The sequence below is a fragment of the Strix aluco genome, chromosome 3 (genome assembly GCF_031877795.1).
Source record: "Strix aluco isolate bStrAlu1 chromosome 3, bStrAlu1.hap1, whole genome shotgun sequence".
NCBI lineage: Eukaryota > Metazoa > Chordata > Aves > Strigiformes > Strigidae > Strix > Strix aluco.
In genome coordinates this window covers 70,899,437-70,923,764 of record NC_133933.1, presented here as the reverse complement: position 1 = coordinate 70,923,764, position 24,328 = coordinate 70,899,437, and the positions used below count along the sequence as shown (strand labels likewise).

The window sequence follows — 24,328 nt, the reverse complement described above, 5'->3', positions numbered from 1 at the left end:
CTTCTAGACCTCTAATGGTGAGGAAAGGTGGCTTTCACTTGAAGAGACAGGCAGTGGGAGGCAGCGATAGAGTCACAAGTTAAAACAACAGCCTTTGTGGCATCATCCCTCTTTAAAAATAATTTCACTGTCTCAGTTCAAGGGAAAATGCAGTAAAGCATACAAGGCCATTTTCTGTGCTCTAGAAGTATATTACAAAAATATCTACACTGTTAACTCCATTTCCTGCTGGAAAACATTGGGATGATTCACATCTTTTCTGACTGAATTTTGGTTACTAGCTTGTACATCCTGATTACATGTAACAAGCTTGTGACTTAATATTTATACACTATTTAGGTCTTTGATTGCTTAAGCACTTTCTCATGTACAGATTAAAGTCTTAGATTTTGTACTTTTAGGGGCAGAAACCAGCCATTAAGCCAGACAACTAGACATATTTTGCAGTTACATGTTTATTATTTATGGACTAACACATCATTTATTATCACCAAGGAATTCTTGATACACTTATTCACTGCTTATGGAGAACAAATTCTCACTGATTACACTGGAAAAAATTGAGTATGAACAAGTCAAGGGTTGAAGATCTATTTTATGTCTTAATCAGAATTAAAGGGATAACAGCTTTAGGCCAATTTTTTAGTTTAACATAATGTGGAAAGTAAGCTATGTAAGATAACTGATTCACAGTACTACTCACATTAAGACTTAGCAAAAGTTAAAACTTATAGTGTGGTTTATTCTCACTGTAATGGTCCGGACTGGACCACAGCCTTTCACCTCTAGTGGGGATCCTTTCAACCTTCAATTTCATTCATCTGCCAAATTCAGGATATTTCACACTTCCTTATCTTTCTATCACACAGGATAGTTAAGTGTCACAAATTCTAGCCAAAGCCAAAGTAGAAATGAGTCTGGATCTTAGAAAAAGTTCCTGTCCAAAGGTGAGAACTAAAAAAATGCCAGCCTTCTTTTTAATTGCATTAGAGAAGATATGCTTACAGTTTAATCCACCCACTGCCCTGCTTATTACAGAAAATGAATGACTTTTCATACTATGAACTGAAAGGTGTAGGTTGGAAGGGAAACTCGTATAATATTGCTAACATCCCAACTTTCAAATAAAAGTATTCCATGTCTTCAAATAAATTAAAAGGGAGGATCTCACTCATGAGGCTAATTACTGATTCTTGCTATAATCTCTGAAGCAACCACCTTCATAATTAATGCATTAAAATGTTTGTTTTACTGGGCATTAGCAATATCAGTGTTGACTTTTAAAGCCTGGAATATTGGTCTTGACATTGGCTGACTCTCCAGAGATGTGCAGATGACTGAGATTTGAACAGCCTTAGGGTTGCCTTCTCTTTTCTACTGCAGATCAGGAGTAAATTCCTTAAATCAGTGGTCTTAAGATCAGTATAAAACTGTTGTAAGTAGTAAAAGGAGCAGGCACTACCCCTCTTCAAGAACGCACTGATAGAATTTTAGAAGAATCCCGGCAACACAGGTAAGAAGCAAAGACAATTGTCATCTGCTTGCAGACACATCTCCCGAATGTCTGTCACTAGGATGGCCAGCTCTTGTACAATAATCCACAGCAATCTCCCACAAAATGTGTTGCCCACAATAATTTGATTGTCACATTTTCCTACATATAACTTATGGGCCATGTGTAAAAACAGGAGTCCTGCAGTTCAGTGGCAGTGTGGGTTTTACACATACAGCAAATGCAAAGGGAAGTCTGTCCCAGAGATGCTTCTCACCTAGTAGCACTACTGAAATTAGTCCTCCAACCTATTCACTCTTTCCCCAAAACCACACTGGCTCCTACAGTCAGCTACGTAGGAACTTTTTTTGGGGGGGCTGTTTGAGAACATAAATCGTCTCAGGATTTAAATACAGGCACTTCCAAAACAACAAAAGGTATCTGAGAAGCATCTTACGGCATGGAAATAAAGATATGGCGATATCGTACCTGGTCCAGTGTTGGAGGGAAAACAGACATCACTAGCAAGAACTGAACAGATACTTTTCCTTGTAGATTTACCAGCCCCAGCCTTTCCAGAGAGAGTACAAGAGCAGTGGTGAAACAAGTGGTGGTTCGTATCACACCCTTGGTCCGCATTTCATCCTCTACTGACAGCACAGGAGGGTGAGGTTTCTACGTCTCTTCCACAGTGATATTTTCCATAAATTCTAAGAAAATGTCTTAATTTTCACTTGTAGAGACATTGCATCTAAAAGGGATTTGGTGGGCATATATAATCCTTCCATTCATTCCCTCTGTGATGCACAGCTGAGTCTTACAGAATTTGAGGCCTCTCAAGAGGGACTGCACCTGCCTGCAGACCTGTCCTCTCACTAGCTGACATCAAATACACGTTACCTCATGCACAAACCAAATTACAGATCTAGTAACATCTGAACCGACAGAAATCTGACACTTGAAAGTGATTTGTCGCTCCTTGAATCAAAACATGGAACAGCTGGAAATGCAATGTTCCAAACTTCTAAGGAACGTTACTCTTCTCTTTGCTAGTCCAGAGTTGCTGGCATGTGTTGTCTCCTTGCTAGAGTAAGGTGATAACGGAGGATATATTTAATGTGGAAGCCACTGCAGCCATCAGGCAGAAGTACAGTCGTTACAAAGTGTACACTGAGAACTGACAATACACTGTACAACTGCAAAGAAACTGTACGCACTTAGGATCTGAAGTCCTACTGCAGGGTAGACGGAAGCTCCTAAGTCACTACCTGTCTGGAGGAGAGCACTACCTTAGACTGATTTAGATATGCTTATGCAAAGTTCAATATTCTTCTCTTTTTGGGAGATGCGTTAGGTAGAATTATGGTAAATCACATAAAATCAATGGCAACGCTGAAATACAATCAGGTTTTGAAAATGAAATAAAACCAGCTACCAACTCAAAACAAGTGCGGATTTTTTTTTCCTCTCAAACAGATATGTTCGAGCTCCCATGCAGGCTGGAGTCTCCCCGCCTCCCAAGCCCAGCTGCTGGATTACCTCGCCTGACTGCAAGGTGCGAGCAGCAGGGTAGCTCAACTCTGCCGTCCCTGGCTGGACACGAGGGGTGGGCGGGCGGCCACGGAAAAAAAAAAAAAAGCCCCAAAATAAGCGAAAAAAAAGAGCTGAATCATAAAAGTGTAATTGCCTCTGAGGTACCCCCCCCGCCCCCCCATTTCGATGAATCACTCCGCGCTCCCACGGTTTCCGTCCGGCTTTCACGCGGGGGAAGGGAGAGCGGGCACCGGCCCCGCAGCCCGGGGCCCTGCCGCCCCCTGCCCCGCGGGGACAGGCCGCCCCCCGGCCGACAGTCCCCCCGCCGCGCCAACCGCACCGGCACGGCCACGACCACGGCCGCGGCCGCGCTCCCTTCCCTCGCCGACTCCCCCCCCCGGCCGCCCCCACCGGTGGCTCCTCCCTCGCGGCCGCGGCCCCTCAGCCCGCCGGGGCGGAACCGGGCGCCCTACAAATCCGCCGCTCCGGCGGGGCTGGTGGCAGAGCGGCGCCGGGAGGTTCTCCCGGCCGGCCGGTGCCGGCGGATCGCCGCGCTCTTCCTTGGGGCAGAGGGGAAACTTCCCCGGCAGGCGGGAGGTAGAGAAGGAACCGCGTCCCCGGCCGCCGTCCCGTCCCGCCGCGGGGCTCCCCGTCCCGGCCGCCGCCTGCGGTCAGACCTGCCCACCGCACTGCTGGGCTCGTCCCGGCCGGCCCTCAGGGCTCCGGCCGCCGCCCCTACAGCTGCCCCGCGGGCGAGGGGCCGCCCCGGCTCCCGCCCGCCGCCCTCCTCCGCCTCCTCTCGGCCGCGTCCCGTGGGGAGCGGCGGGAAATGGGGGGGTCGTTTCCATGGAGACGGGGCCGCAGCCGGGAGGTTTCGGAGTGAAACTTTGCCGCGGGCGGGCGGCGGCGGCGGCGCTGAGGGGAGCGGGCGGGGCGGCCGTGAGGGCGGGGGTCCCGCCCCAGGCACCTCACTGAGGAGCCGGGAAAGTTTTGCTGCGCGGAGCTGCCGCCCGCCCACGCCCCCCTCGGCGGCCGCCTGACGGCCGTTCCCCCTCCGCAGCTCCCGGCGGCCCGCGGAACCCGCTGCTATGGCACCCGCCCGTCGCCGCGGGGCGAACAGGGGGAGGCCGCCTCCGGCTGGCCGTGCGGCGGCGGGGGGGCGCGCAGCCCCCGGTCGGCGGGCGTCCTCCTCCGGCCGGCAGTGACCGCCCCGGCCCCGCTCCCTGCCAGCTCGCCATGCCTGCCCCCGCCCGCGTCTCGCCGAGGACGGTGCCGGGGAAGGGCGAGGGGAGCCGCCGCCCTGTCACTCCCTGAACCAGCCGCCGCCTCACCGGAGAAGCCCCATGTCCTCCGGGCGCCGCGCAGCCCCGCAGCTCGCCGCGCCGTGAGGGCTGCGGACACCTCGCACCTCCCCACAGGTAAGCGGCGGGGAGGGGGGGCGGGCGAGTGGCGGGGGTCTACCCATCGCCCCCAAACTTCAACCTGCCCGCAGCCCGGTATCCCTTCCCGGCAGCGGAGGGGCCGGGCCCCGGCCGTTCCTGCCGGCGGGGGGGGGGGGGGGGGGGGGACGGGGAGACGCGCCCTTGCCCTCGGCGGCGGCGAGCGGGGTGGGAGCGGGAACGGGTAGGTGGGTTTTATCCGGCCAGAAATGGACTTTCTGCCTCCCGGGCGGAGCGGGGCTGGCGTGCCGGCGGCTGCCGCGCACCGTGCAGCTGCTACACACCCTCTTTTGTCTGCTCGCGGGTCCGAAGGACTTTACGTGCTGCCATCGCTGCCGGGAGCCGAGCCCAGCCCTGCCCTGCCCTGCCGGGCGGCTGCCCCCGGGCTTCGGCCCCCTCGCCTCTTCCGCCCCGGCAAGTTTCCCCTTCGCATTCATTTTCACAGAAGTTGGGTTTTCCTTAACCTTTGTTTGAGGGAAAAATGGTGGTGTGCTGGTTATCTGAAACGATGAGAGGCAGATGGGGGCGACGAGGGGGTTGCCCTGTTCCCTTGAGTGCAGACAGAACTCGCTGCTGAATAAATCGCTCCATCGGGTAGACATAGGATCACTAGTGAGGTAGACTTCGAAACAAAAGTACTGCCAACAGCTTGGGTGCATGGTAGATACCCCTCCTATTAACATAACCATTGTTAGGGCTTGTGCTTCAATTCAGTACGCGTGCAGCTGTTCTGCAGATCTGGAATTGCTATAGCTGTGTCTACTTGACACTTAAGGCTAATTGTCATTAACCACTGCTAGTCTGTTCTGTGCGGTGGTTATGAAAAATAAAACTGGTTTTACTGTTTAAAGGCAAAAGTATTCAGACAAAAAGTATTCCTTCAGTGTAGCATTCTGTGTAATATGAGCTACAAAATAACCTGTAACGATGTAGTGGACTTACACTTCATAATGTTTTTAGGACGTGAGGACTATATTGTTCAATAAAATTCTGTCAGCAAAGGTTTTGTCTCTTTTTCTGGCTTACCCTGCTGCTAGATCAATACACTATCAACTATTCTGTTATTTTTCTGTAAGTAGATGGTACTTCCAATCCATGTGATGGAAACCAAGTAAGTGTCCAGATAGAAAGAAACAGTGCATTTTTTACTTCAGTTTCTGTGCTGCTTTGTAGAAAGTGGGGGAAAAAGCTCCTTTAAAACAGAAAATTTTATTTCTATTGAATGTAACTTAAATTGCTTTATAATGAAGCCAAAGGGTCTTTCAAGTTTGGAACATTTTAATGTACTTCTCGTGTTGCCAGTAAATGTACTTTAGCAAAATACTTGTTAGAAGGTAATTATAAGACAATTTTTAGTAATTTGGAACATGAGTTACAATTAGATTTTTGTCCTGAGCACAGAAAAACACCCTCATGGAAAAAGATTTGTGGTACTTAAATAGTAATTCAGAAAATAAAATAATAGATAATTTATATTTTGTTGGCATAGAAACATATTTTATTTGTTGCTCCTTTGTTGGATTGCAACAGTAATCCAAATGAAAGTTGGAAAAGGACTACTGATGCAAGAGTTCAACATATTAGAATTATTTTATTCCATGTACAGAAATGTTTTTTTCCAATGCAGATTTACTGGAATTGGAACAGAGCTTCATTTTCATGGAAGCTCTGTAATCAGATTATAAAAGGTGGGCTATCTGAATTTAATCCTGTGAAGTATGGGCTCAGCAAGCCCTGCTCTGACAAAGCACTGAAGTGTATGCTGACCCTCAAGCAGTTAAGGGCTTCCGACCTCCATCCCTAATGATCACCTGTGGTGTGAGTTCCTTGCACATGGCAATAGGTCCTAGTCACTTCAGTGAAACTACTGGTTTAACTGCATTGCTGGACCTTTCCTGGACCAAGCCCTCTTTCAACATGTCCTGCTTCCATTTCCTTGAATGCTGGGCATATGACACAAAATAGCAGTGCCATACACAGGATGCTCACCTCAGCCACATCTCACGGGTTGTGTATTCTCAATTGCCTTGTACCTCTCTGGGGTCAAAACCGGTAAAACGAAAAGTGAAAATTGGTTAAGAAGTAAGGTGCATGTATGGAACAGCAGGAGGAGAGTGCTACTTCTTATGCCTTGTTCAGTATATTTTAGGAGCTAAAAATCTGAAATGCTGGACATCAGTGAAAACTCCCGCTAAAGTTACTGAAACCAGACAAAGTCATGATATAAAAAATATGAAACCTACAGGTTGCTCTCATGAATAGTTTCTTTTTTTTTTTTACATCATGCTGTCAGTCTTGTCTATGATAGTGAATGTAGTAGAAATAAGAGGAACTTGATATCCTAGTTAGTGATGATGCCTCCATTTGATTTGGTGCCATTATGCTTTATAGACAGATCAATTACTTTTAGTCTACATGTTTGATCTCGTGATATTGGAACAAAGGGGAAATTGTAAATCATTTTCTAGCATGCAAGGTTAGAGACTAAAAGGATTAATCTGAAAGCATAGCCATCTTGTGTGTGTTTAGACACCCTAAGGTGTTTCAGGCCTCTGTGTGAGCCTGGTAAAGAGCATCTATGGAGAACACAAACACAGAAAGGCAGCTGAAGACACAGAGTATCCTGTTAGATAATGTTTGGACTATAGTTCTACATAAAAGCCTTTAAAAGGACTTGAATCTGTTCTCCGAAACCTTGTTGTTAAGATTTCTGATGCTGCAGTATGATGGATGTGGGAAGATGTCCCAAATATGACCTTACTATCAGGATTTGAGGAGGTCCATCCTTGATGCCCGTTTACCATCAGAATTTTTGTATTACTTCCTGTGCTGTTAACTAGTAACTGCCTTTGAGTTACTCAAAGATAGTTCAAGAATTAGAAATCTTCTTAGAGACGTTTTGTAGATATTTTAAACCACAGAGCTGTGTACACTCTCCGAGCCCACTAGAAATAAAAGGAAATAGCAGACAGTGCTTGAGTTGGTGCTTTAGTTTTAGTTAGTACTTTAGTTTTAAAATAAAAACATTGTAAGGAAAAGTTTCTCTACTGAGTAACAGATAATCCACACAATCTCTAGGTAATTAGGTTCTTAGTGGACTGTTGATTGTATGGAAAGGTGAAATGCTGACAACATCAGTGAATTAAACTACTGAACAGATGTTTTACACAGCTGTCTTCCTACCCATTAGTTTTACTAGCTCTTGGGTGTCCACCTTTTGTGGAGTTTGTGAGAATAAATGCTGTTCTAAACTTCCATGTTGGAACTTCAGTCTAACTGTATAGCAAGAAGTCATTATTCCACCATTAACCATTTCCACATAACACAGTTCAGTATTGGGTGTATATATGTGACTGCTTTTCATATAAGTGAATCTTGCCAGGAGCAGCGCAAGTGTACGCGATGACTGAACTTACTGCTGAAATCTTCAGATTAGAGTGGTCTCTTAGTATAAATGAAATTACATTCTCCCTCCTGAACTTTATTACGGGATCAGTGATTTTAAACTTCATGATTTTGCCTGGGTGCCTTTTCTTAAAAATCAAGTTTTTCTCTTTTGCGCAGCAAGCCAAATGAAATGGATATCCTGTAATGCAGAGCTACTGGAAGCCTTTTATCTGCAGCAGTAGCAGAACATGTTTGTATCACTCAGTTTTCTTATTTTGGTGCTTTGATGACAGAAATATTACAAAGAGCACTTGGTGTTTTTTGAAAATAATTCAATGACCAGAAGACCTGAGAAAGAAGAATCAGCCATGCTCAGTCATTTCCTCAGTTGTTTTGTGTTTCATGTTGGGGAAGGTTATTGTTCTCTTTTTCTCTATGTTTCAGTACCTAAAAAAAAATGACAGGGAGGTGCAGGGCCACCTAAGCAAAACTAGGTGTCTGAGGAACATTGTCAATGAAATGTAATGATGTAGCAGAGCTTTTCAGGAAAATAAACTTGTGGAAAATGAGGCAATGAGCTACCTTTTTGTGTATAAAGTCTCTAAAAAGTCCCATGAGGACTGTAAGACAGTTGTCACTTTCCTCTCTCGTGTCCGTTTATATCAACATCTCGTTACTATTTATACCCCACTGGAATTTTAGTCAATTGTTCCTTTTGTTGGAAGTGTGACCATTTTCCTCCAATTAAAATGAGTGGAAACAAAGGACATGTTTTTCTACATTGTTTTTTAATTTTACCCCACTGAGCTAAATGATGAAACTCTTACTGAATCAGTGGAACTAGGATTTTGTCACTTCAATGAAATACACTTCAGATACATACAGTAACAAAACAGATTTTTAAAATCACAAGAGGTGTAAAATATAGTGTAGGTTGCTTTTCATATAAGCTAGTTTAAAGACAATTAGAGAGGAAGAGGAAAAATCCCTTTTTGTATGAATTTTTCTTCTTTGCTGTTTCACAGAGACGGTTGGGCTGAGCATCCAGTGCTATGGTTTTAAAACCTGTCAGTAAAAAGTGCTAAAATTTGAGCCTGTTGAAATTGTATACTTCTGTAATTCACTCTGACCATAAAACAGGCAGGACATTTTCAACGAAGCATTGATATGGTTGGGATCTAATAGCCTACGAGTTCTGACAATTGGTTAGTGGCACTTAATTCTTTAACTCAAAGTAGTAGAGGTTTGTGCTTGGATGCCTGTGACCTATGCTGGGATCTGTAGCATCAGCTCAGAGAGTGGATATGAAGTCAAAACAAGCTTTTTAGAGCTTTCCAATCATAGTCACACTACTTTCTTTCAATAAAGGAGGAATTCCAAAAGTAATTTTAATTTTTGTCAATTTAAACCACCATCAAAGCAGATTAATTAGGAGGCAGTTAAAAAACTTCACTTATATGGAATTTGGTGTGATAGTGGTAGCAGTAATAGAGTTTGATTTTTTTTTTTTTTTTCCCCACATTCTCCATCTGAATGTGTCTGAATAAATGGCTCTGCTTATCTGTAATCAGTTGCCTATTGTTGAAGAACAAGTTTGTATCTAATTAATTTCATCACTTACATTTTGCTATGTATAAATTAAAAAAAAGGGCCATTACTTGTCCATCCATCTAGTTGCATGTGTAAAATTGCAGCGCAAAGCACTAGAGTTTTCTCTCTCCTTTGTGTAATTCAAAGTAACAAAGCAATATCACATAGTAAAATACAGAGGAAATAAACAGAAAGGTATGTTGTAATTAAAAAAAGTTCCAGTTACTCAATTTTTGTTTGCCATTACTGAAAAGCTTCTGCTTACCATTTGTTAGGATTCAGTGTGTGAGAAGCTACAGATAAATGAATAGCTCTCAGAGTTGTTAGGATATTTAAGCCATTTTCCTGTGTACTTGGAAACTCATAATCAAGAATTATGTTGTATTGTACTGCTTGCCCTTCTTCATACAAGTTGGCAGGATTGTCAAGGAATCATATTCTAGCCTAGCAGTAGACTTGATCCCATTACCTATATTTTTAGATATGTTCTTCTCTCTCTGCGCAGACACTATCTATTTCTCTTGCTCAAATATGAAATTTGGCATGTTTTGACATTGTAATGAGATGTACATCTAACATATTCCTTTATGAAGAGGGATGAGAGTAGCACCGTGTCTTGGGGCAGCGTTTTTCTGCAGTAAACAAGCTTTCTGAAGGAAGTGTTCCTTGAAGCATGCAAGTGTATGTAACTTAGCTGCTATAGCTTCTCTCTTTTGCATGATCTTGTGCTAGATGGACTTGGTTGGCATCTAAGGTATGAGGCAGCCTGCTGTACTCAGGAAAAAGTGCTGCAGCATGGAACTATGCTGTTCTGGAAACATGGATATCACAGTAGGATTGTTGGAGGTCAACTGAATAAACCTGGTACTGTTTCTGAGACTTGGCAGGTGTGTACTTGTTGCTATAAATTACTGTGTATTTAACAGTTGGCTTGTTTCACCTGAGGTATGACTATATTTCTGTAGGAAGGAGAAGTTAAATCACAGATAATGGACAAAAAAGAACAAGGAAGAAAGTAGAAGAGAAGGGAAGGCGGAAAAAAGAGCATATGACAAAAGAGAAATATTGAAAAAAGAAAAAAATGAAGGCAGAAAAAGGATGAGATATAGTAAGTTGCGTTTTAAAAGATGAATGATGCTACATTCAGTGTTGTAAATGGAAATAAACTCAAATAATGTATAGAATAGTAAGACCAAAAGATATGGTGATATTTCTTTGAAGTATTCCCATCTTTTGACTCTGGAAAATGAAGAGATTAATTCTTCCCTCTCTAAGATGCATTTTAAATGATTTGTCTTTGTTGTGTATCAAAGTATGATGCTCTGCAAAAATGATGTTAAACACTTCTTACAGAAGATATACTGTAAGCAAATCAGTTCAAATAGACATATGAAAGGAAAGGTAGCTATGGAGTAGAGTTTGCTTACAAAGATTGAAGTACTGCATTTTGAAGTACTTGCAGGTTAGGTGAACTGTTGTTTCCATTTGCAGACAAATACTCTGAACTCAAAAGTTACCACCATGCAGATCTATGTAATCTGTCATTGTCTCACAGAAGACTAGTGAGCACAATAAGCACAATGGGATGTTTCTTCAAAATGGTGGATAATTAAGTGGTATTTATCAAGTGAATGCTTAGCTACCATACTTGCACAGATTTTTCTTTCTGGTATGTTTTTCCTATGTCTGTGTTAGGAAGGTAACGAGGCAAAGACCTGTTCTCTGGTGGTGAGGCCAGCCAAAGTAGTCTGGCTATATGCAGGTGTTAAACTGTCTTCGAGATGGTTGCATCCAAACTGCCTGGTTGGAAGGAGCTTCTGGACTGAACTAGCTAAATGCCTGAGAGGGTGCTAGCTGACCTTGGCCACTTACAAATACCCCTGGCATCCTTCTGGTAGCGTGAAAGAGACATCATGGAGTCCCACTGCCTGGGCCTGTGCCTGGGACCAGTAGCTGGTACTGGCCACTAGATCCATGACTTGTTAAAATGTTTTTCCTTCTCAGCCCAAACAATCTTATTACGATGATCCTAATATACATGGCTTTGAAATAGAAGATATTAAAAGCTATCTTTGGAGGCCATTGTCTGCTCTAACAACATTAAAAGAAATCTGAGGTTAGTTTGCTATCACACTAGTAACTTTGGTATTATGGAAACTGGAATTTGGAACATTGTTTTTGGATACACAAAATATGTGGAATTGGTGGAACATACTGGGACACGTACTCCCAAATGGATTACAAGAAATTTACCAAACAAGCACAAACTTGCACACAAGATAAATCTCTAGCTGGCAGTTCCTTGATGTCACAATTATTGGCCAGGTAATAATAACCTGGTACAAAAATGGCTAGCAAATATTAATAATAAACATCCAGAGGCTTAACAGACTCTTCTTGGGAAGTAATGGCTTGGCTGTTAATACATTTTATAGACTTTAGAGCAGTAGAATCACTTTGTATTAATTCAGTGCCAAAGTGCTTTCCCCAAACCCTTCTTATGACCCCTGCAAAGTATTTGCTTTGCTCCTTGCCAGGAAGAAATTTCTTTTCAAATTACTTTGCAGACGCCTATTCTGAATTTATTGCTGTTCTTTTTCTAATTCAATTTTATTCTCTTGTGACATGGCCTCATTAATTGATGCCCATGGAATATCTACAAGGACCTGCATACGTTGCTGGAACGTAGTTCAATAGGCTATATTATATTAGAAAGACACAAGTCACCGTTTTCCAATGAAAGCTTGCAAACAATATGCATACCAATGAAATTACACACAGAAGCATTTACTGGTTAAGGACAAGCAATGTTGTGTTTTGCAGAACTCCGGTTTGTAGTTTTTCATTGTTCTATTGACTGTAGAGTTGAAACAGTAATGGAAAATAGGTTATAGCTGAGACTGTGGTTCTTTTTTATTTTAGTTCTTAATGTTGTGAATTTTTTCATTCAGATTTTTTTTTCCCCAGGGGAATTTTGAGATTATGACTAGGTAGCATTGTATACATTATATAATTCCTGTAAAAGAGGTAAGATTATCACAGAGTCAGAATTAGACTATGAGAGCCTGGGACCAGATGGAGTGGTATAGCTTTCTGTTAATGTTTTCTAGATAGTTTTACCAATGTATTCTTGTGCTGCCTTCATAACATACAAATGCATTTTTGTGCTTTGTGACATGACTTCATGACACATGAAGTTCATTGTTTTTCTTACTCTCTCCAAAGAATTTTGAGACTACTTAATCTCTTCTTTTATGACCATTTTTGTCAGTGTACATGTTACTAGGTATTTACCCTGTGTTAAGGAAGGCAAAGTTCAAAGGGAGAACCTGGAGCAGAAAATGGTCTGTGTGATCCTTAGTTTCTGCAGGCCTTCCTTCCAGAGTTTAGACCTAGTCTCAGGGAAAACTCTTTATATTTTTACAGAATATTATAATTGTTACTAGACACAGTTTCATTTTGAGTAAGGCTTGTCATCCTTGGTTTTCAGGTTTGATCTTAGGAGGTTATTTTCAGCCCAGAATATTGAGTGCTTTGGAAATAGGCCTAACACATTGCTTAAAACTCCTTGAGAAGCCAGTATCAGCATCATCCTCAGGTTAAATATGCTTTTGTTAAACCTTGTGGCTGAAGAGATGGATTTGAGAATTCCATTCCAAACTTTCTTTCTTAATCTAGCTATTCTCACTTTACAGTTGAAGAAGCATCTACTGGGGAGAATGGGCAGGAAAAAGAAAAAAGTAAAGAAGGACGGTTCCACTGCAGCAAGCTATGAATTCAGATGGGGGAAGAAAGAGAGGCTGGTTAAACCAGTCCGGATCATAGATGGCCCTTGGAGAGGGTGCTGATGTTACAGAAATTTGGATTGGAAGGTTTTTCTGCGTCATTTGCTCCGGAATGAGTTGAGGATGTTGCCCTTCAACAATGAGACTATGTCTGGGAATACCCATATTCCCAAGAACATGTGGCTGAAACTCTTCTAGTACTCAGGAGCTTGGGACTTCTTAGGTTGGACTTGGTGCTTGGAGGTCTGGGTAATGTTTATTGTGTGGATTCTTCTATTGCTGTATATTAATAATCTTGGGTTGTGCCTAACTCTCTGCATTTGATTTGGTAGCTCTGTGCTGTACAGAAAACTCACAGAAACTCTGACACAGTTTACAATTTTTTACAAAAGTGTAATAGGCAAACACAGTTCACTCCTTGACAACTGCAGGACTGTGAATATAATGGTATTATGAAGGCAGAATGTAGATAGAGAGGAAGATGGGTCAGTACTATAGCAGTAACCACAGACATTGATTATTCTATAGAGGCAAGACTGTATTTTTGCAAATAATGCCTTGGACAAGTAGTAGGGAGATTCTCATCCAAATAACTGGAAGTATAAGTGGGTCTTATCATGTAGTGTAACTAGAAGTATGTGTGGCATTAATATCATAACACTGTTTTCCTTCTTGTCTTTCAGTTAATCCACAAGAAATGGTGAGGCTGGGTGTTGGCATTTGCCAGGGTTAGCAGTTTAGAAGAGAAAAAACGTGGTAGGAGTAACACTCAGGTCTTCAGTAGTGACAGCAGAGGCTGACATGCAGCAGTAAAAGGGCCCTGGAAGAGGGGTCTGATCTGCTTTTGTGCCTACTATTCTCCAGAAGCTTGTGGCTTTTGAACTCTGCAAACAACTTAAAAGCTTCTCTAGCAACAACTGCATTGCACCGAAAGATTGCCCTTAGCATGGTCATATTCATGTCTGTACTGTTTCTTGACTGTACTTCTGCCTTTTAGGCTCTCAATGTGCTGTGGGTAGTGTGTCCTGGGGGTATGTTCCAGCCAAGCTCTAGCCCACATATACTGGTACACAATACGGAATGTAGACAGAGGAGGAAGGGGTGTTCGCAGAGGTTGTTGAGATGAGCACTAAGTTCAGGTTTTCAAGATTTTTTTTTTTCTTCAAGATCTTGAGGCAGTTTGTTTTCAAAAGCTGAGATTTTGAACATGTAATCACATGGACCTTGAAGTTGGGCAGGTTTCTACAGTTCCTGTGCCCAAAATCCCATATTGATAGGAAATGATCTTCTCAGACAGAAACATCAATGAGATGAATGTCACAGAAAGTGTCTACAGATCCTACTTTATACATTTCTTACTGTTCTAGATGTAGGGAGGTTTTTCTGAAAATAAAATACAATTTGAGATTTGATTAAAACAATAGAACTGGTTTAAAAAGCACTTAAAATCACTTTCACATACATCATGTGTAAAACCATGTGGCTGTGATTAAACAAGCTCATTGTGTGCAAAAGCTAGAGGATGACTGTTGCTGAATATAACTTGCTTTACACAGATTTTTCAGAAGAACTATCAGTCATAATGATCAGACTGTAAAAACAGAAAATATGAGCCACAGCAGAGATCTGAAAAACAGCCAGAGAAACCATCCTGGATTTCATCAAAAACTAAAAGATTATACGACTTTGTGTCATGGCTTTGGGAGAATGATAAAACTGAAGCTGACGAATGGCTTGTCTTAATCATTTTCTATTTGGCTTGTGTTTTAGTTTTCAGGATACTTTATTGTCAAACTTTTTTATTGCTCGTTCTCAGTATGGGTTTTGTTTGTTTTTACTGAGACAGACTCTGTGTATTTATAGCGCAGCAACTCTCTCCACTCTGTCTGGATAGTTCACGATGAGGGAGCATGAAAAAAGCATGGCTATGTAGCCAAGCTAATATTGCATTATTTGAACGTTCATCTGAATCTACTATGGCTCTTCTGGCTGATCTGACAGTAATTTCTGTTTTTCTCAAGCAAACCTGTCTTTTCCGTATAGATATGTATATGTACACACACACATATAATCTTGGAAGGAGAGTAGGGGGTTTATGGAACTATTTCCCCTCTTTTTGTAAAAAAAAAAAAAAAAAAAAAAAAAAATTATCAGGTAGTGGATTTGCCTCATGGAGGCTTGTAGGCCCTAGTTTTGTCATGTGCTTCAATGAATAGCAGTAGAAGCACCTTAATGCTATAGCCCTACTTTATGATGTGAACCAAAGCCACCCCTGTATTGTATAGATACAGACAAGATACCAGATTGTAGTACAACATGTAAGAACCTCGTGGATATGATTTTATGTGAAAGGTTTGATAACAGCTGACTTACTCTATTCGTCTCCGAGATAGTCCTTTAAATCCTTTAGGTTTTTTGTGTCTCTGCAACGCTGCCTTCTATTTATATCGTAGGAGATTCATCCTTTCCTTCTTCACTTCTCCCTTTTTGCTTTTTTCCTACATCAGAGCAGCAAATGCTTCTGGATGCAAATGGTATTTAGATTTGCTTATATCTAGGGTGCACACAGCCAGGAACTGCATACTGGACTACTGAAAGACTCCCAAAAAGTTAATTTTTACAGTTGTATAAACTACACAGGTCAGCAAAGACATAAAAACGTGGATTCTCTGCTATCATTGCTCACGTTTTATATCAATATAAGTCCTTGATTTTAGTGGGAGTTTTAATATACATCACAAAAGTAGTGGAGGGTTAGATATTATAGACTGAGAATTGGATGATACAAGTCAAAAATTGTCTTCCTGCTGTGATCTCAAGAACACTGTAAAAAGACTGAATTATTCTTGTTTGCTTACTGTTGCTCTGGTAGTGTGGTCAGATCCTGACCATGTGAAATAAAAGGCAGAATTCCTATGTCTTTCAACAAGGTTAGGGTTTCATTCAAGTATGTTAGCTAGTCATGGTCCTAGGGTTGGTCTTACATGGCCCAAAAATGTCAAAGATGTTTTCTGTGAATCATGCCTTTATTAGACAAGCAAGCCAAAACAGCTCTCAGGAGCTAGAAGGGTTTTAGTTCAAAGCCCTGACAATCGGTTTCAGCTAATAAGCTGCCATCCTGGAACCCCAAAGCCTTCCAGAATATGCTTTCTCCAAAGAAGGCTTTCTAGTTTATCTAAGCCATGTTAAGGTAGTATTTTTGTTGCTGTTTCAATGTTCTTAAACATATGCTTTTATTGGCTGGATTTTAAAATGTCTGCCTCTTAAATTTCTAAATGATATATCTAATGTGCCTGAGTAGAATGAACTTTGGAAGTAGGAGATTTTTTTTTCATCTAATTTCTTTGATTGTAATAGAATATTATGAAAGCATATGGTAGGTTAATTAAGTTAATCAAGATACGGAGTAGATGTTCAGTTTTCTTATTAGTGGTGTTCAAACTCTTAATGGAAACGTAATGGGAAGATGTCTCTTCTAGTCCAGGAGAAACACTTTTTAGAGAACTTTTAGAAATGCTTTAACACAGATACGAAAGATTTTCTGAGGCCAGTAAATCTCAGGAGGTCAGATGTTCATTCTACAAAAAGCTGGCCATTCATGAAAGCCCATATCCCTCGCTTCAAAAATAGTAGTAAAATCTCAGTAACCTTTACATCCCAGTGTGCTTAAGCAATAAGATTGGAGGTGTAAGAAAGGTTATATAAATGTGCTGAGAATTTACTTTCTTCTGGTTCTGCAATCCCATCTGCTGGGATGGGAAACACTGTAATTTTCTGTCTCTTACTATGATCTGACCTGCTGCTTTGTATGACGTAAGGCTGTGAGAGTAAGAGGTCTGTGCCTAATAAGGCTCCTCTCAGACACTCTGATAGCTATTAGCTGCATTTTGGAGAAAACCTATTAAGTTCTTTCATCTACTCAGTAGTGTTCATTGATCCAGAAAAATGCCTTCCTCCCAGGTTCAGATGTGAAAAGAAGAGACTGATGTGAAAAGAAGCGCCTGAGTGTGCATGTTTCCATTGACACGGAGTCACTGGGGACTGAACTGCCAGGCTGAGGTCTTCATTGTCTCTGCCATAGGTCAGAGTTTCCACAGCTGCCAAGGTGAATTTGGGCTTGCTGTGAATATTGGTGTTTGTGATTCATTAGGCTTAAAGTGTCTCATTGTATGAAATGGGGTAAGAACAGCCAGTTGCTTAAGCAGTGTAAAACCTCTTGCATTCCTAGTGTTGGACGGTTTGTACCATTAATGCAACTGAAACATTAAATTGTAGCACATTTCTGAGCTGTTTTAAATGCAGAGTTGTGCCCTAAACTTTATACAACAGTATCTAGAAATAATGTATTAAAATTGTAATGGTTTTGCTATAGAAGCACAGGCATAAGAATCTGACAATGAGGGTTTTGTTTTTGGCTTGGCCAGGGGTAGTCTGTGTCTTTGGAGAGCTTGCCTGACCCTGCCTTCCCAGAAATGCATAGGCACCTTGTTCCCATGTTGTTTCCATCCCTTTGGACATTATGATCTTGTAGCGTCTTTTCCTTTGGTTTGCCTATCTGCAAAATGGGGATATTTCTATAGGGGGCTTAACACTCATAAATACTCATGAGGCTTTTCTGTGATACTTGAATGAAAGGTGCTATGCAAAATCAAATCAGTATTATATACCCTGAGTGAAGAGCTCTGTGAATGTTGGTGCCTGAGCAGAATCATTAATGGTAGAAGGCATGTTAATGCACCAAAATGTATTGGAAATTGAAATACTGAAACTGAAAATAACAGTTGAAATTTGAAACACTTCTAACAGTGAGAAGAATTAAAGTATCTTCTAACAGCTGAGTTGTTTCTCTTAAAATCAAGACTATCTTTCTGAAACATCTAACTTGAGGAGGAGTTATAGGCTTGATACAGAAATCAGAGGTGAATTTCCTTGGTTATGTGTGCAGCATGCAGATGACAACAATCTTTTCTGGCCTAAAATATCCATGCATATATATATATATATATTTTTTTTTTTTGTAAAACAGTCATATGTTTGTGGCTAAATAGTGCTTTTCTCTAGAGGGATTTAAATTCCATCAAAGCTATTACTTTGAAATGTATAATGTAAGCTCGTTATTTAGACAAACATAATGGCCTAGATGCTTATTTTAGGCAACTCTCTCCAGCTGTATTGATAAATAGATGGAGAGATTGGACGTGGTTCTCTAGCACACAGCTCCTTGGATAAAGTTTAGATTGCGCATGCTCAGTGTAGTGAATGGCACAAATGTGTCTAGGAGTAAAATTCTGCAGACCCACCATGCCTTTAATGCATTATCTATGTGTGGCAAAAGTAGGGTTGGTGTTGGTAAGCCTACCGAACAAAACCCAGTACCTTGTGGTGATGCCTGAGCTAATATTGGGCACCAGACATGGGATGGTTATTACATGTGTGCTCCAGATGAGCTGGTCCAGATGTCTCCATGTAGTTCTGGATAACTTAAACAAACCCAGGAGCAGTTGTCATGCTACAAGTTGTAAGGAGCAAGGTGTAATGTACAATACTGCATACAAGCAATTTGGTAATATTCTTGATGGGTTGAACAAAGACTTGAATTGTGTGTTTTATATGGCACACATGATTTCAGCAGTTGCTGAACTGTTTCTAAGTTGAAATAAGTGTTTCTTTTGTCTTCCTTTGCAGTTTGTAGGAAAATAAACGTGAATTGGATACCTGATCTAACCTTGGAGTTAGTGGTAGAGGTCTATTCCAGCCTAAATTATTCTGTAGTTGTGTGATTTAAGTGGTTTTCCTTTGTATGCATGTAAGAATGAGTCTGCACACTTCAGGGCCACATCGTTGGACAGGTATACATAGTTGGGGCCATTCCGGATGTGAGGGAGTCTGTAGACACCCTTACTGACTGTGCAGATGAGGTCCACTGTCTGTATCATGCTTCTGTGAAGGTTATGATTCTTGCCTTGTGAAATTCCCTGCCTGAATTCCTGGTTGTGCATTGGCTCAGCAGTTCATCAGGGAAGCCTGAGCCTTGCTTCTCCTGGGAACTGAGGGAACAATAGCACAAAGGTGGGCACTACTTTTGTGTCTTAAAACCTCTTGTTAGTGGAATATAATTTTTTTCATGCCCAGTGTTATCTAATATTGTAAGTAGTCCATCAGGGTTCCCTTTCCGATAGATTTTTGGCAGATGGAGCATCATGTGTGGTCTTCGCATTAATTCCATATCCTGGCTGGACTTTTGAGTATCAGGAGACACCTGCCAGTAAGAGGCAATAGCTAACTGCTTGTCTTGTTTAGAAAACAGTATTGGTCAGAAGAACAGTTGTTTACTAGTGCTGGGACCATTGCATGAGTAACTACCAGGCTAACTTTTAATGAAATAAATCTGTGTATCAAGTGTCAGAGATTTTGGATGATAAGGTCCTGTATTTTCTTGAAATCTTGGGGACATGTCTGACTGGAGAGGCAGGGAGACACCCTGTCTTCTAGGTGGGAAGTTTGCCTCGCAGGGGAGGATGGCACATGGAGGTCAGTCAGCGAGGAGGCTCTTTCCTTCCTTGAGGAAATTGCCCTCTGAGTTGACTAGCACCCTCGATTAGCTCTGTGCCTGGAAGGGCACCCAAAAGGAAGAAATCTCACCAGAAGAGACTGCCTTTCCTCCTGCCTGTGCTTCTTACAGGTAACTTCTGTTGCGTGAAGTTGCAGTTAGCTTTGACTCCTGGTAAGCCTCAGATGTGGGATTTGGAGATTCCGTCAAAGGCACTGATGAGGATGGATCATATTTTTGGAAGAAGGGGATTATGACATTTGTGTTTTGTTCTGGTGAGGTATTGGACTGTTCCTGTTGGTAGACTTGAGAGAAGGAAGGTTAAAACATGCCATTTTTTTCCCGAACAGAAACAAATTAGATGACAATGTGGTCTGGATAACTATGAATGAAGTATTATTTTTAAACATACTTAATCCCTCTAGTATCTTATGTAAATACTATCTCAAATAAATGCTTGGATTAAGGAGAAATATATACTTTCACCAGCAAAATAACGTTTTGGTTATTTTAACAAAGAATGTAGTAAGTAGAAGCCACAGTGTTTGTGAAGAAATAGGTTTGGCATGTTTGTGTGATAATTAACCAGTTGAAAAAGTTTGCAGCTAGTACCCACTGATAGTACTGTGAGGGAGAATTACTGTGTTGCTTGCATGTTTGCAAGGTTAGATCAAAGTGTGGGTAATACCTCTCACTTCATATTCATTCATGTCACAAAGCAACACATGATGTTGTGGTCTCAAAGAATCATTGAGAGTTTGCCTGTTAATTTCAGTGGGACCAGAATTTCATGTCCATAATTAAATAGCATAAATGATTTGTTTCTTCTAAAATTCTCACTTGCTGCTCAAAACTATCAGGGACTTCACCAAAGCCTTTGTATTTGCAGTCTAGAGCTGGGCTGATTTTCACAATTTAACACGAGCAAACTTTGTTATTGTTCAGATTCATAACTCAACATGATAGAACAGTTCTTTTTCTGACATATCTTTTTTTTTAGAAGAAAAATCTTTATATGAGGGAGGTTGGCAGAATGTTATGTGAAACATTCAAAATTATCCCCATTCTTATTTAGGTGGGTTGGTTAATAATGAAGAACTTAGGTGTTAGTCTGCAAAATCTGTATTGTATAAAGAGAAAGGTTTTGTGGTCTTTTTTTCTTTAAATGCTATTTTACAGTTTTGGGCAGAACAGAAAATTAGTGTGTGTGTGTGTATCCCATTCTTTCATGTTATTACAGAGTCTGAACAAAAATTATCATCACAGAACTGATGTCCCAGTTATTATTACCAACAGTCTGCATATAATTTACATTTATGTGAGGAGTTGCAGATTTTCAAATAACCAGTTAAAAATATGAATATCACCATTTTTATATATTTTTCCCCCAATCTCATTTAGAAGTTTTTGGTGAAGTTTTCACGAAAACATCAGATGCAGGACTGCCCTGTTCCATAAAAGCCCCATGCTATTAAATTCTGGCAAAATTGCAAACAAGAATTTACAGAGAAAACCAGGCAACTAGTTAACTTGGCAGCATTTTAAATGGACTTTGGTCAAGGAAACCATTTCCTTTCCGGTGATACAAAATATAATGTATCACAGAAAATCAGATAGGAAGGGCCATTGAGAGTGGTCATTTTATAGTTTCTTGCGGTCCATGGCAGAATCAGATGGAACTGCTGTGCTAGATACTGTCAAGCCATCATGTTTCATTCTCATACCCAGCACATAGTTAAAAGGCCAGTGCAGTTTTAAGCATTCTAAATTGCAGGCTCAGATTATCTTCTAAAGAAAAAATATTTTCAAGTATTTAGATCTACAGCTACCTAGTTAGTTCTGAATTTCATCTTTCCTGCAAACCAAAAGTGTCAGTGCAGAGTGAGGTACAGGAAAATTACTGAGGAAGCACAATATCTTTCTTGAATAATCTTGAAAAATATCATCAGAGAGAAGACAAGAATTGCCAAAGAATGACAGATTTTCATAACTGTTTCTTCATTATAATGCTCAGGGAAAGGGATGCGAGTCATACTCTGTATGCATTTTCTTCAGTGAACTATGGGAGGTTTCATTATGCTCGATTTGGCTTTAACCACAAAATCTCTTCATCTGGAGTATATCTAACTGTAGTGACCATTAACAATGGTTGCATTTTAAATTGAGATGCTGTAGCAGAGAACGCAGGCGATTTTTAGAGAGGACATCAAGCAGTCTTGATGTGGAGACTTCAAAATTTTTTGTAATTTAAGAATATACAGAATAGAATCATAGAATCATTCAGGTTGGAAAAGACCCTTGGGATCATTGAGTCCAACCATCAGCCCTACTCTACAAAGTTCTCCCCTACACCATATCCCCCAACATCTCATCTAAATGACCCTTAAACACATCCAGGGATGGTGACTCCACCACCTCCCTGGGCAGCCTATTCCACTGTCTGACCACTCTGTGAAAAGTTTTTTCCTAATGTCCAGTCTAAACCTCTCCTGTTGCAGTTTAAAGCCGTTCCCTCTTGTTCTGTCACTAATCACCTGTGAGAAGAGACCAGCACCAACCTCTCACAGTGTCCTTTCAGGTAGTTGTAGAGAGTGGTGAGGTCTCCCCTCAGCCTTCTCTTCCTCAAACTGAACAGTCCCACCTCCTTTAATCGCTCCTCACAGGATCTGTTCTCCAGGCCCTTCACCAGCTTCGTTGCCCTCCTCTGCACTCGCTTGAATGTAAGAATATACCTACTTTTATGTAGGTTTCATGAAAATCTAAGAATTTGTTTAATGCTCATAATTAAAATATTTTGATAATTGTATAGTCGTTCATTTATCTGTTAATGAATTACAAGGCTTTGCAGGCAGAGACACTTTGACTTAATACACTTTCCCAAAATCCAAGTTAATGCCAAATCATTGCAAAGTAGTAAGTGGCCTGTAGTGGAACCTTGCATAAAGAGGTTCCCCTAAAACTGTTCATTTCATGTTCAACTTGATTATATTTGTTTAATTAGCCTCTGTCAATCACACAGAGCCATGCTAAAAAATAACTCCCTTTGGACAAATGTGGAGAAGGAGAAGCACTGGCTCTCAAAACGCAAGGACATGCATAAGGACTACTTTTCTCTTGCACTTCTTTTAGGATGCGCTTCCTCACACAAATGGCAAACCTTGATACCAATGCATGAAGGGCAGGGCTATTACTTTTCATGAGAGCCCTTCAGCTAATGGCTAGTTGTTGAGAACAAAGTGAGTTGTGTGTACATATTGCCATGTCAGAAATTTTGTTACCTGCTTAACCAGCATCATGCCATCTGGAGAAAGTAGCACTTCTGCAGAAAGAAATAGAAAAAGTGATGTTGCATCCAAGGCAGTAGGATCTGCTTTCAAGGCCCAAGCTAGCACTGTTGCACAGTGCTTTGTTTTGGATTTTGTTAGTTGAAGCTCAGAATTCAGTTTACTGCACTTCATTGTGTGGTGTAAATATCCCCAGTGGCTGCAATTCTGGCTCCTAACAGAAGTGAAAAAGACTCTTTATGGCCTGTGCAAAAGAACCTGCATCTCTATTCAAAGGCCAGACAACAAAGAGTATCTGATGATTGTTGTAAAAATGCTATTTATGTTGTAAAACCAAATATTTTGTAATGTATGTTAGCTTTATAAAGCTTCTGGTTTTACCTGAAAGTAGTAATTGAGTCACTATTTTTTGTTTGCTGAGATCTCCACGTTCACTGAATATTATTAGTACATTTCTACTAATGTACATGTACACAGTGTACACTAGTACATGTACACTAAACATAAAGTACATTTTACTTATTTCCACTTCTGTAAAAGCTGTACCACTGCACGCTTATAGCATGCATCAATTCAGTGTAGTTTCTTTATGATTTAAAAGTGCTAATGATTATGATTTATCTTTACCAAGAAACATGTTCAGTGCTGCTGAGTGAAACTCTTAAGGTCTTGAGACAACTGAGTCATGAAATATAAGATGAAGAGAAGAGGGGGAGCGAAAGAGAACAATGAGAATGTAAAGTGAGCTAGTATTTTCATTAAGTCCTTGTTCTCCCTGTAATGTAATCTGCTTTTACTCGGTTATATTTTCTTTATGTGGCCTACCTTATACTGCACGCAGGTAGTGAACTTCAGTGGTTGATTTGGTGAGGCCTTTATTGTCGCTCTGAAACAGAAAGTGTTTCTGAAGGAAGATGAGGCAGTGGTAGGTGTTCACTAGAAAAGTCAGAACAACAGTCTAAAGTCAGCATTTTAGAGTGACTTTGATAAAAACTGGCACATGAGTTTTTCTGGTTCCTCTATAGAAGCGAGGGATTAACCAGCCCCATTTCCAGGATCTGAGCATGTATGCTAACTTACTGACAAGTAATCTACCAAAGAGAGACCAGGCTTTGTTTCAAGAGAAGGGTGGGAGCAAGCCAAAATAAGGCTTTTAGTGTACAGAAGCATATGACAAGCCTAGATTAAAAAGATACTGAGAGAAAATATTTTTCTCTGTGGTCATACTATACTTAACTGCAGTCAGCTTGCTGAGCATGAAAATATAC

At 41.1% G+C, this 24,328-nt stretch overlaps 1 protein-coding gene across 2 annotated transcripts in view; it reads left to right on the top strand.

Annotated features, from left to right (window-relative positions):
- The first annotated feature begins 3,605 nt into the window (after positions 1 to 3,605).
- TMEM200A (transmembrane protein 200A) overlaps positions 3,606 to 24,328 on the top strand; it is a 59,960-nt gene continuing 39,237 nt past the window's right edge. For both annotated transcript variants that reach the window (XM_074820726.1, XM_074820727.1), the window contains exon 1: positions 3,606 to 4,443. The gene's annotated coding sequence lies outside the window, so the exon portion shown is untranslated. The remainder of the gene's footprint in view (positions 4,444 to 24,328) is intronic.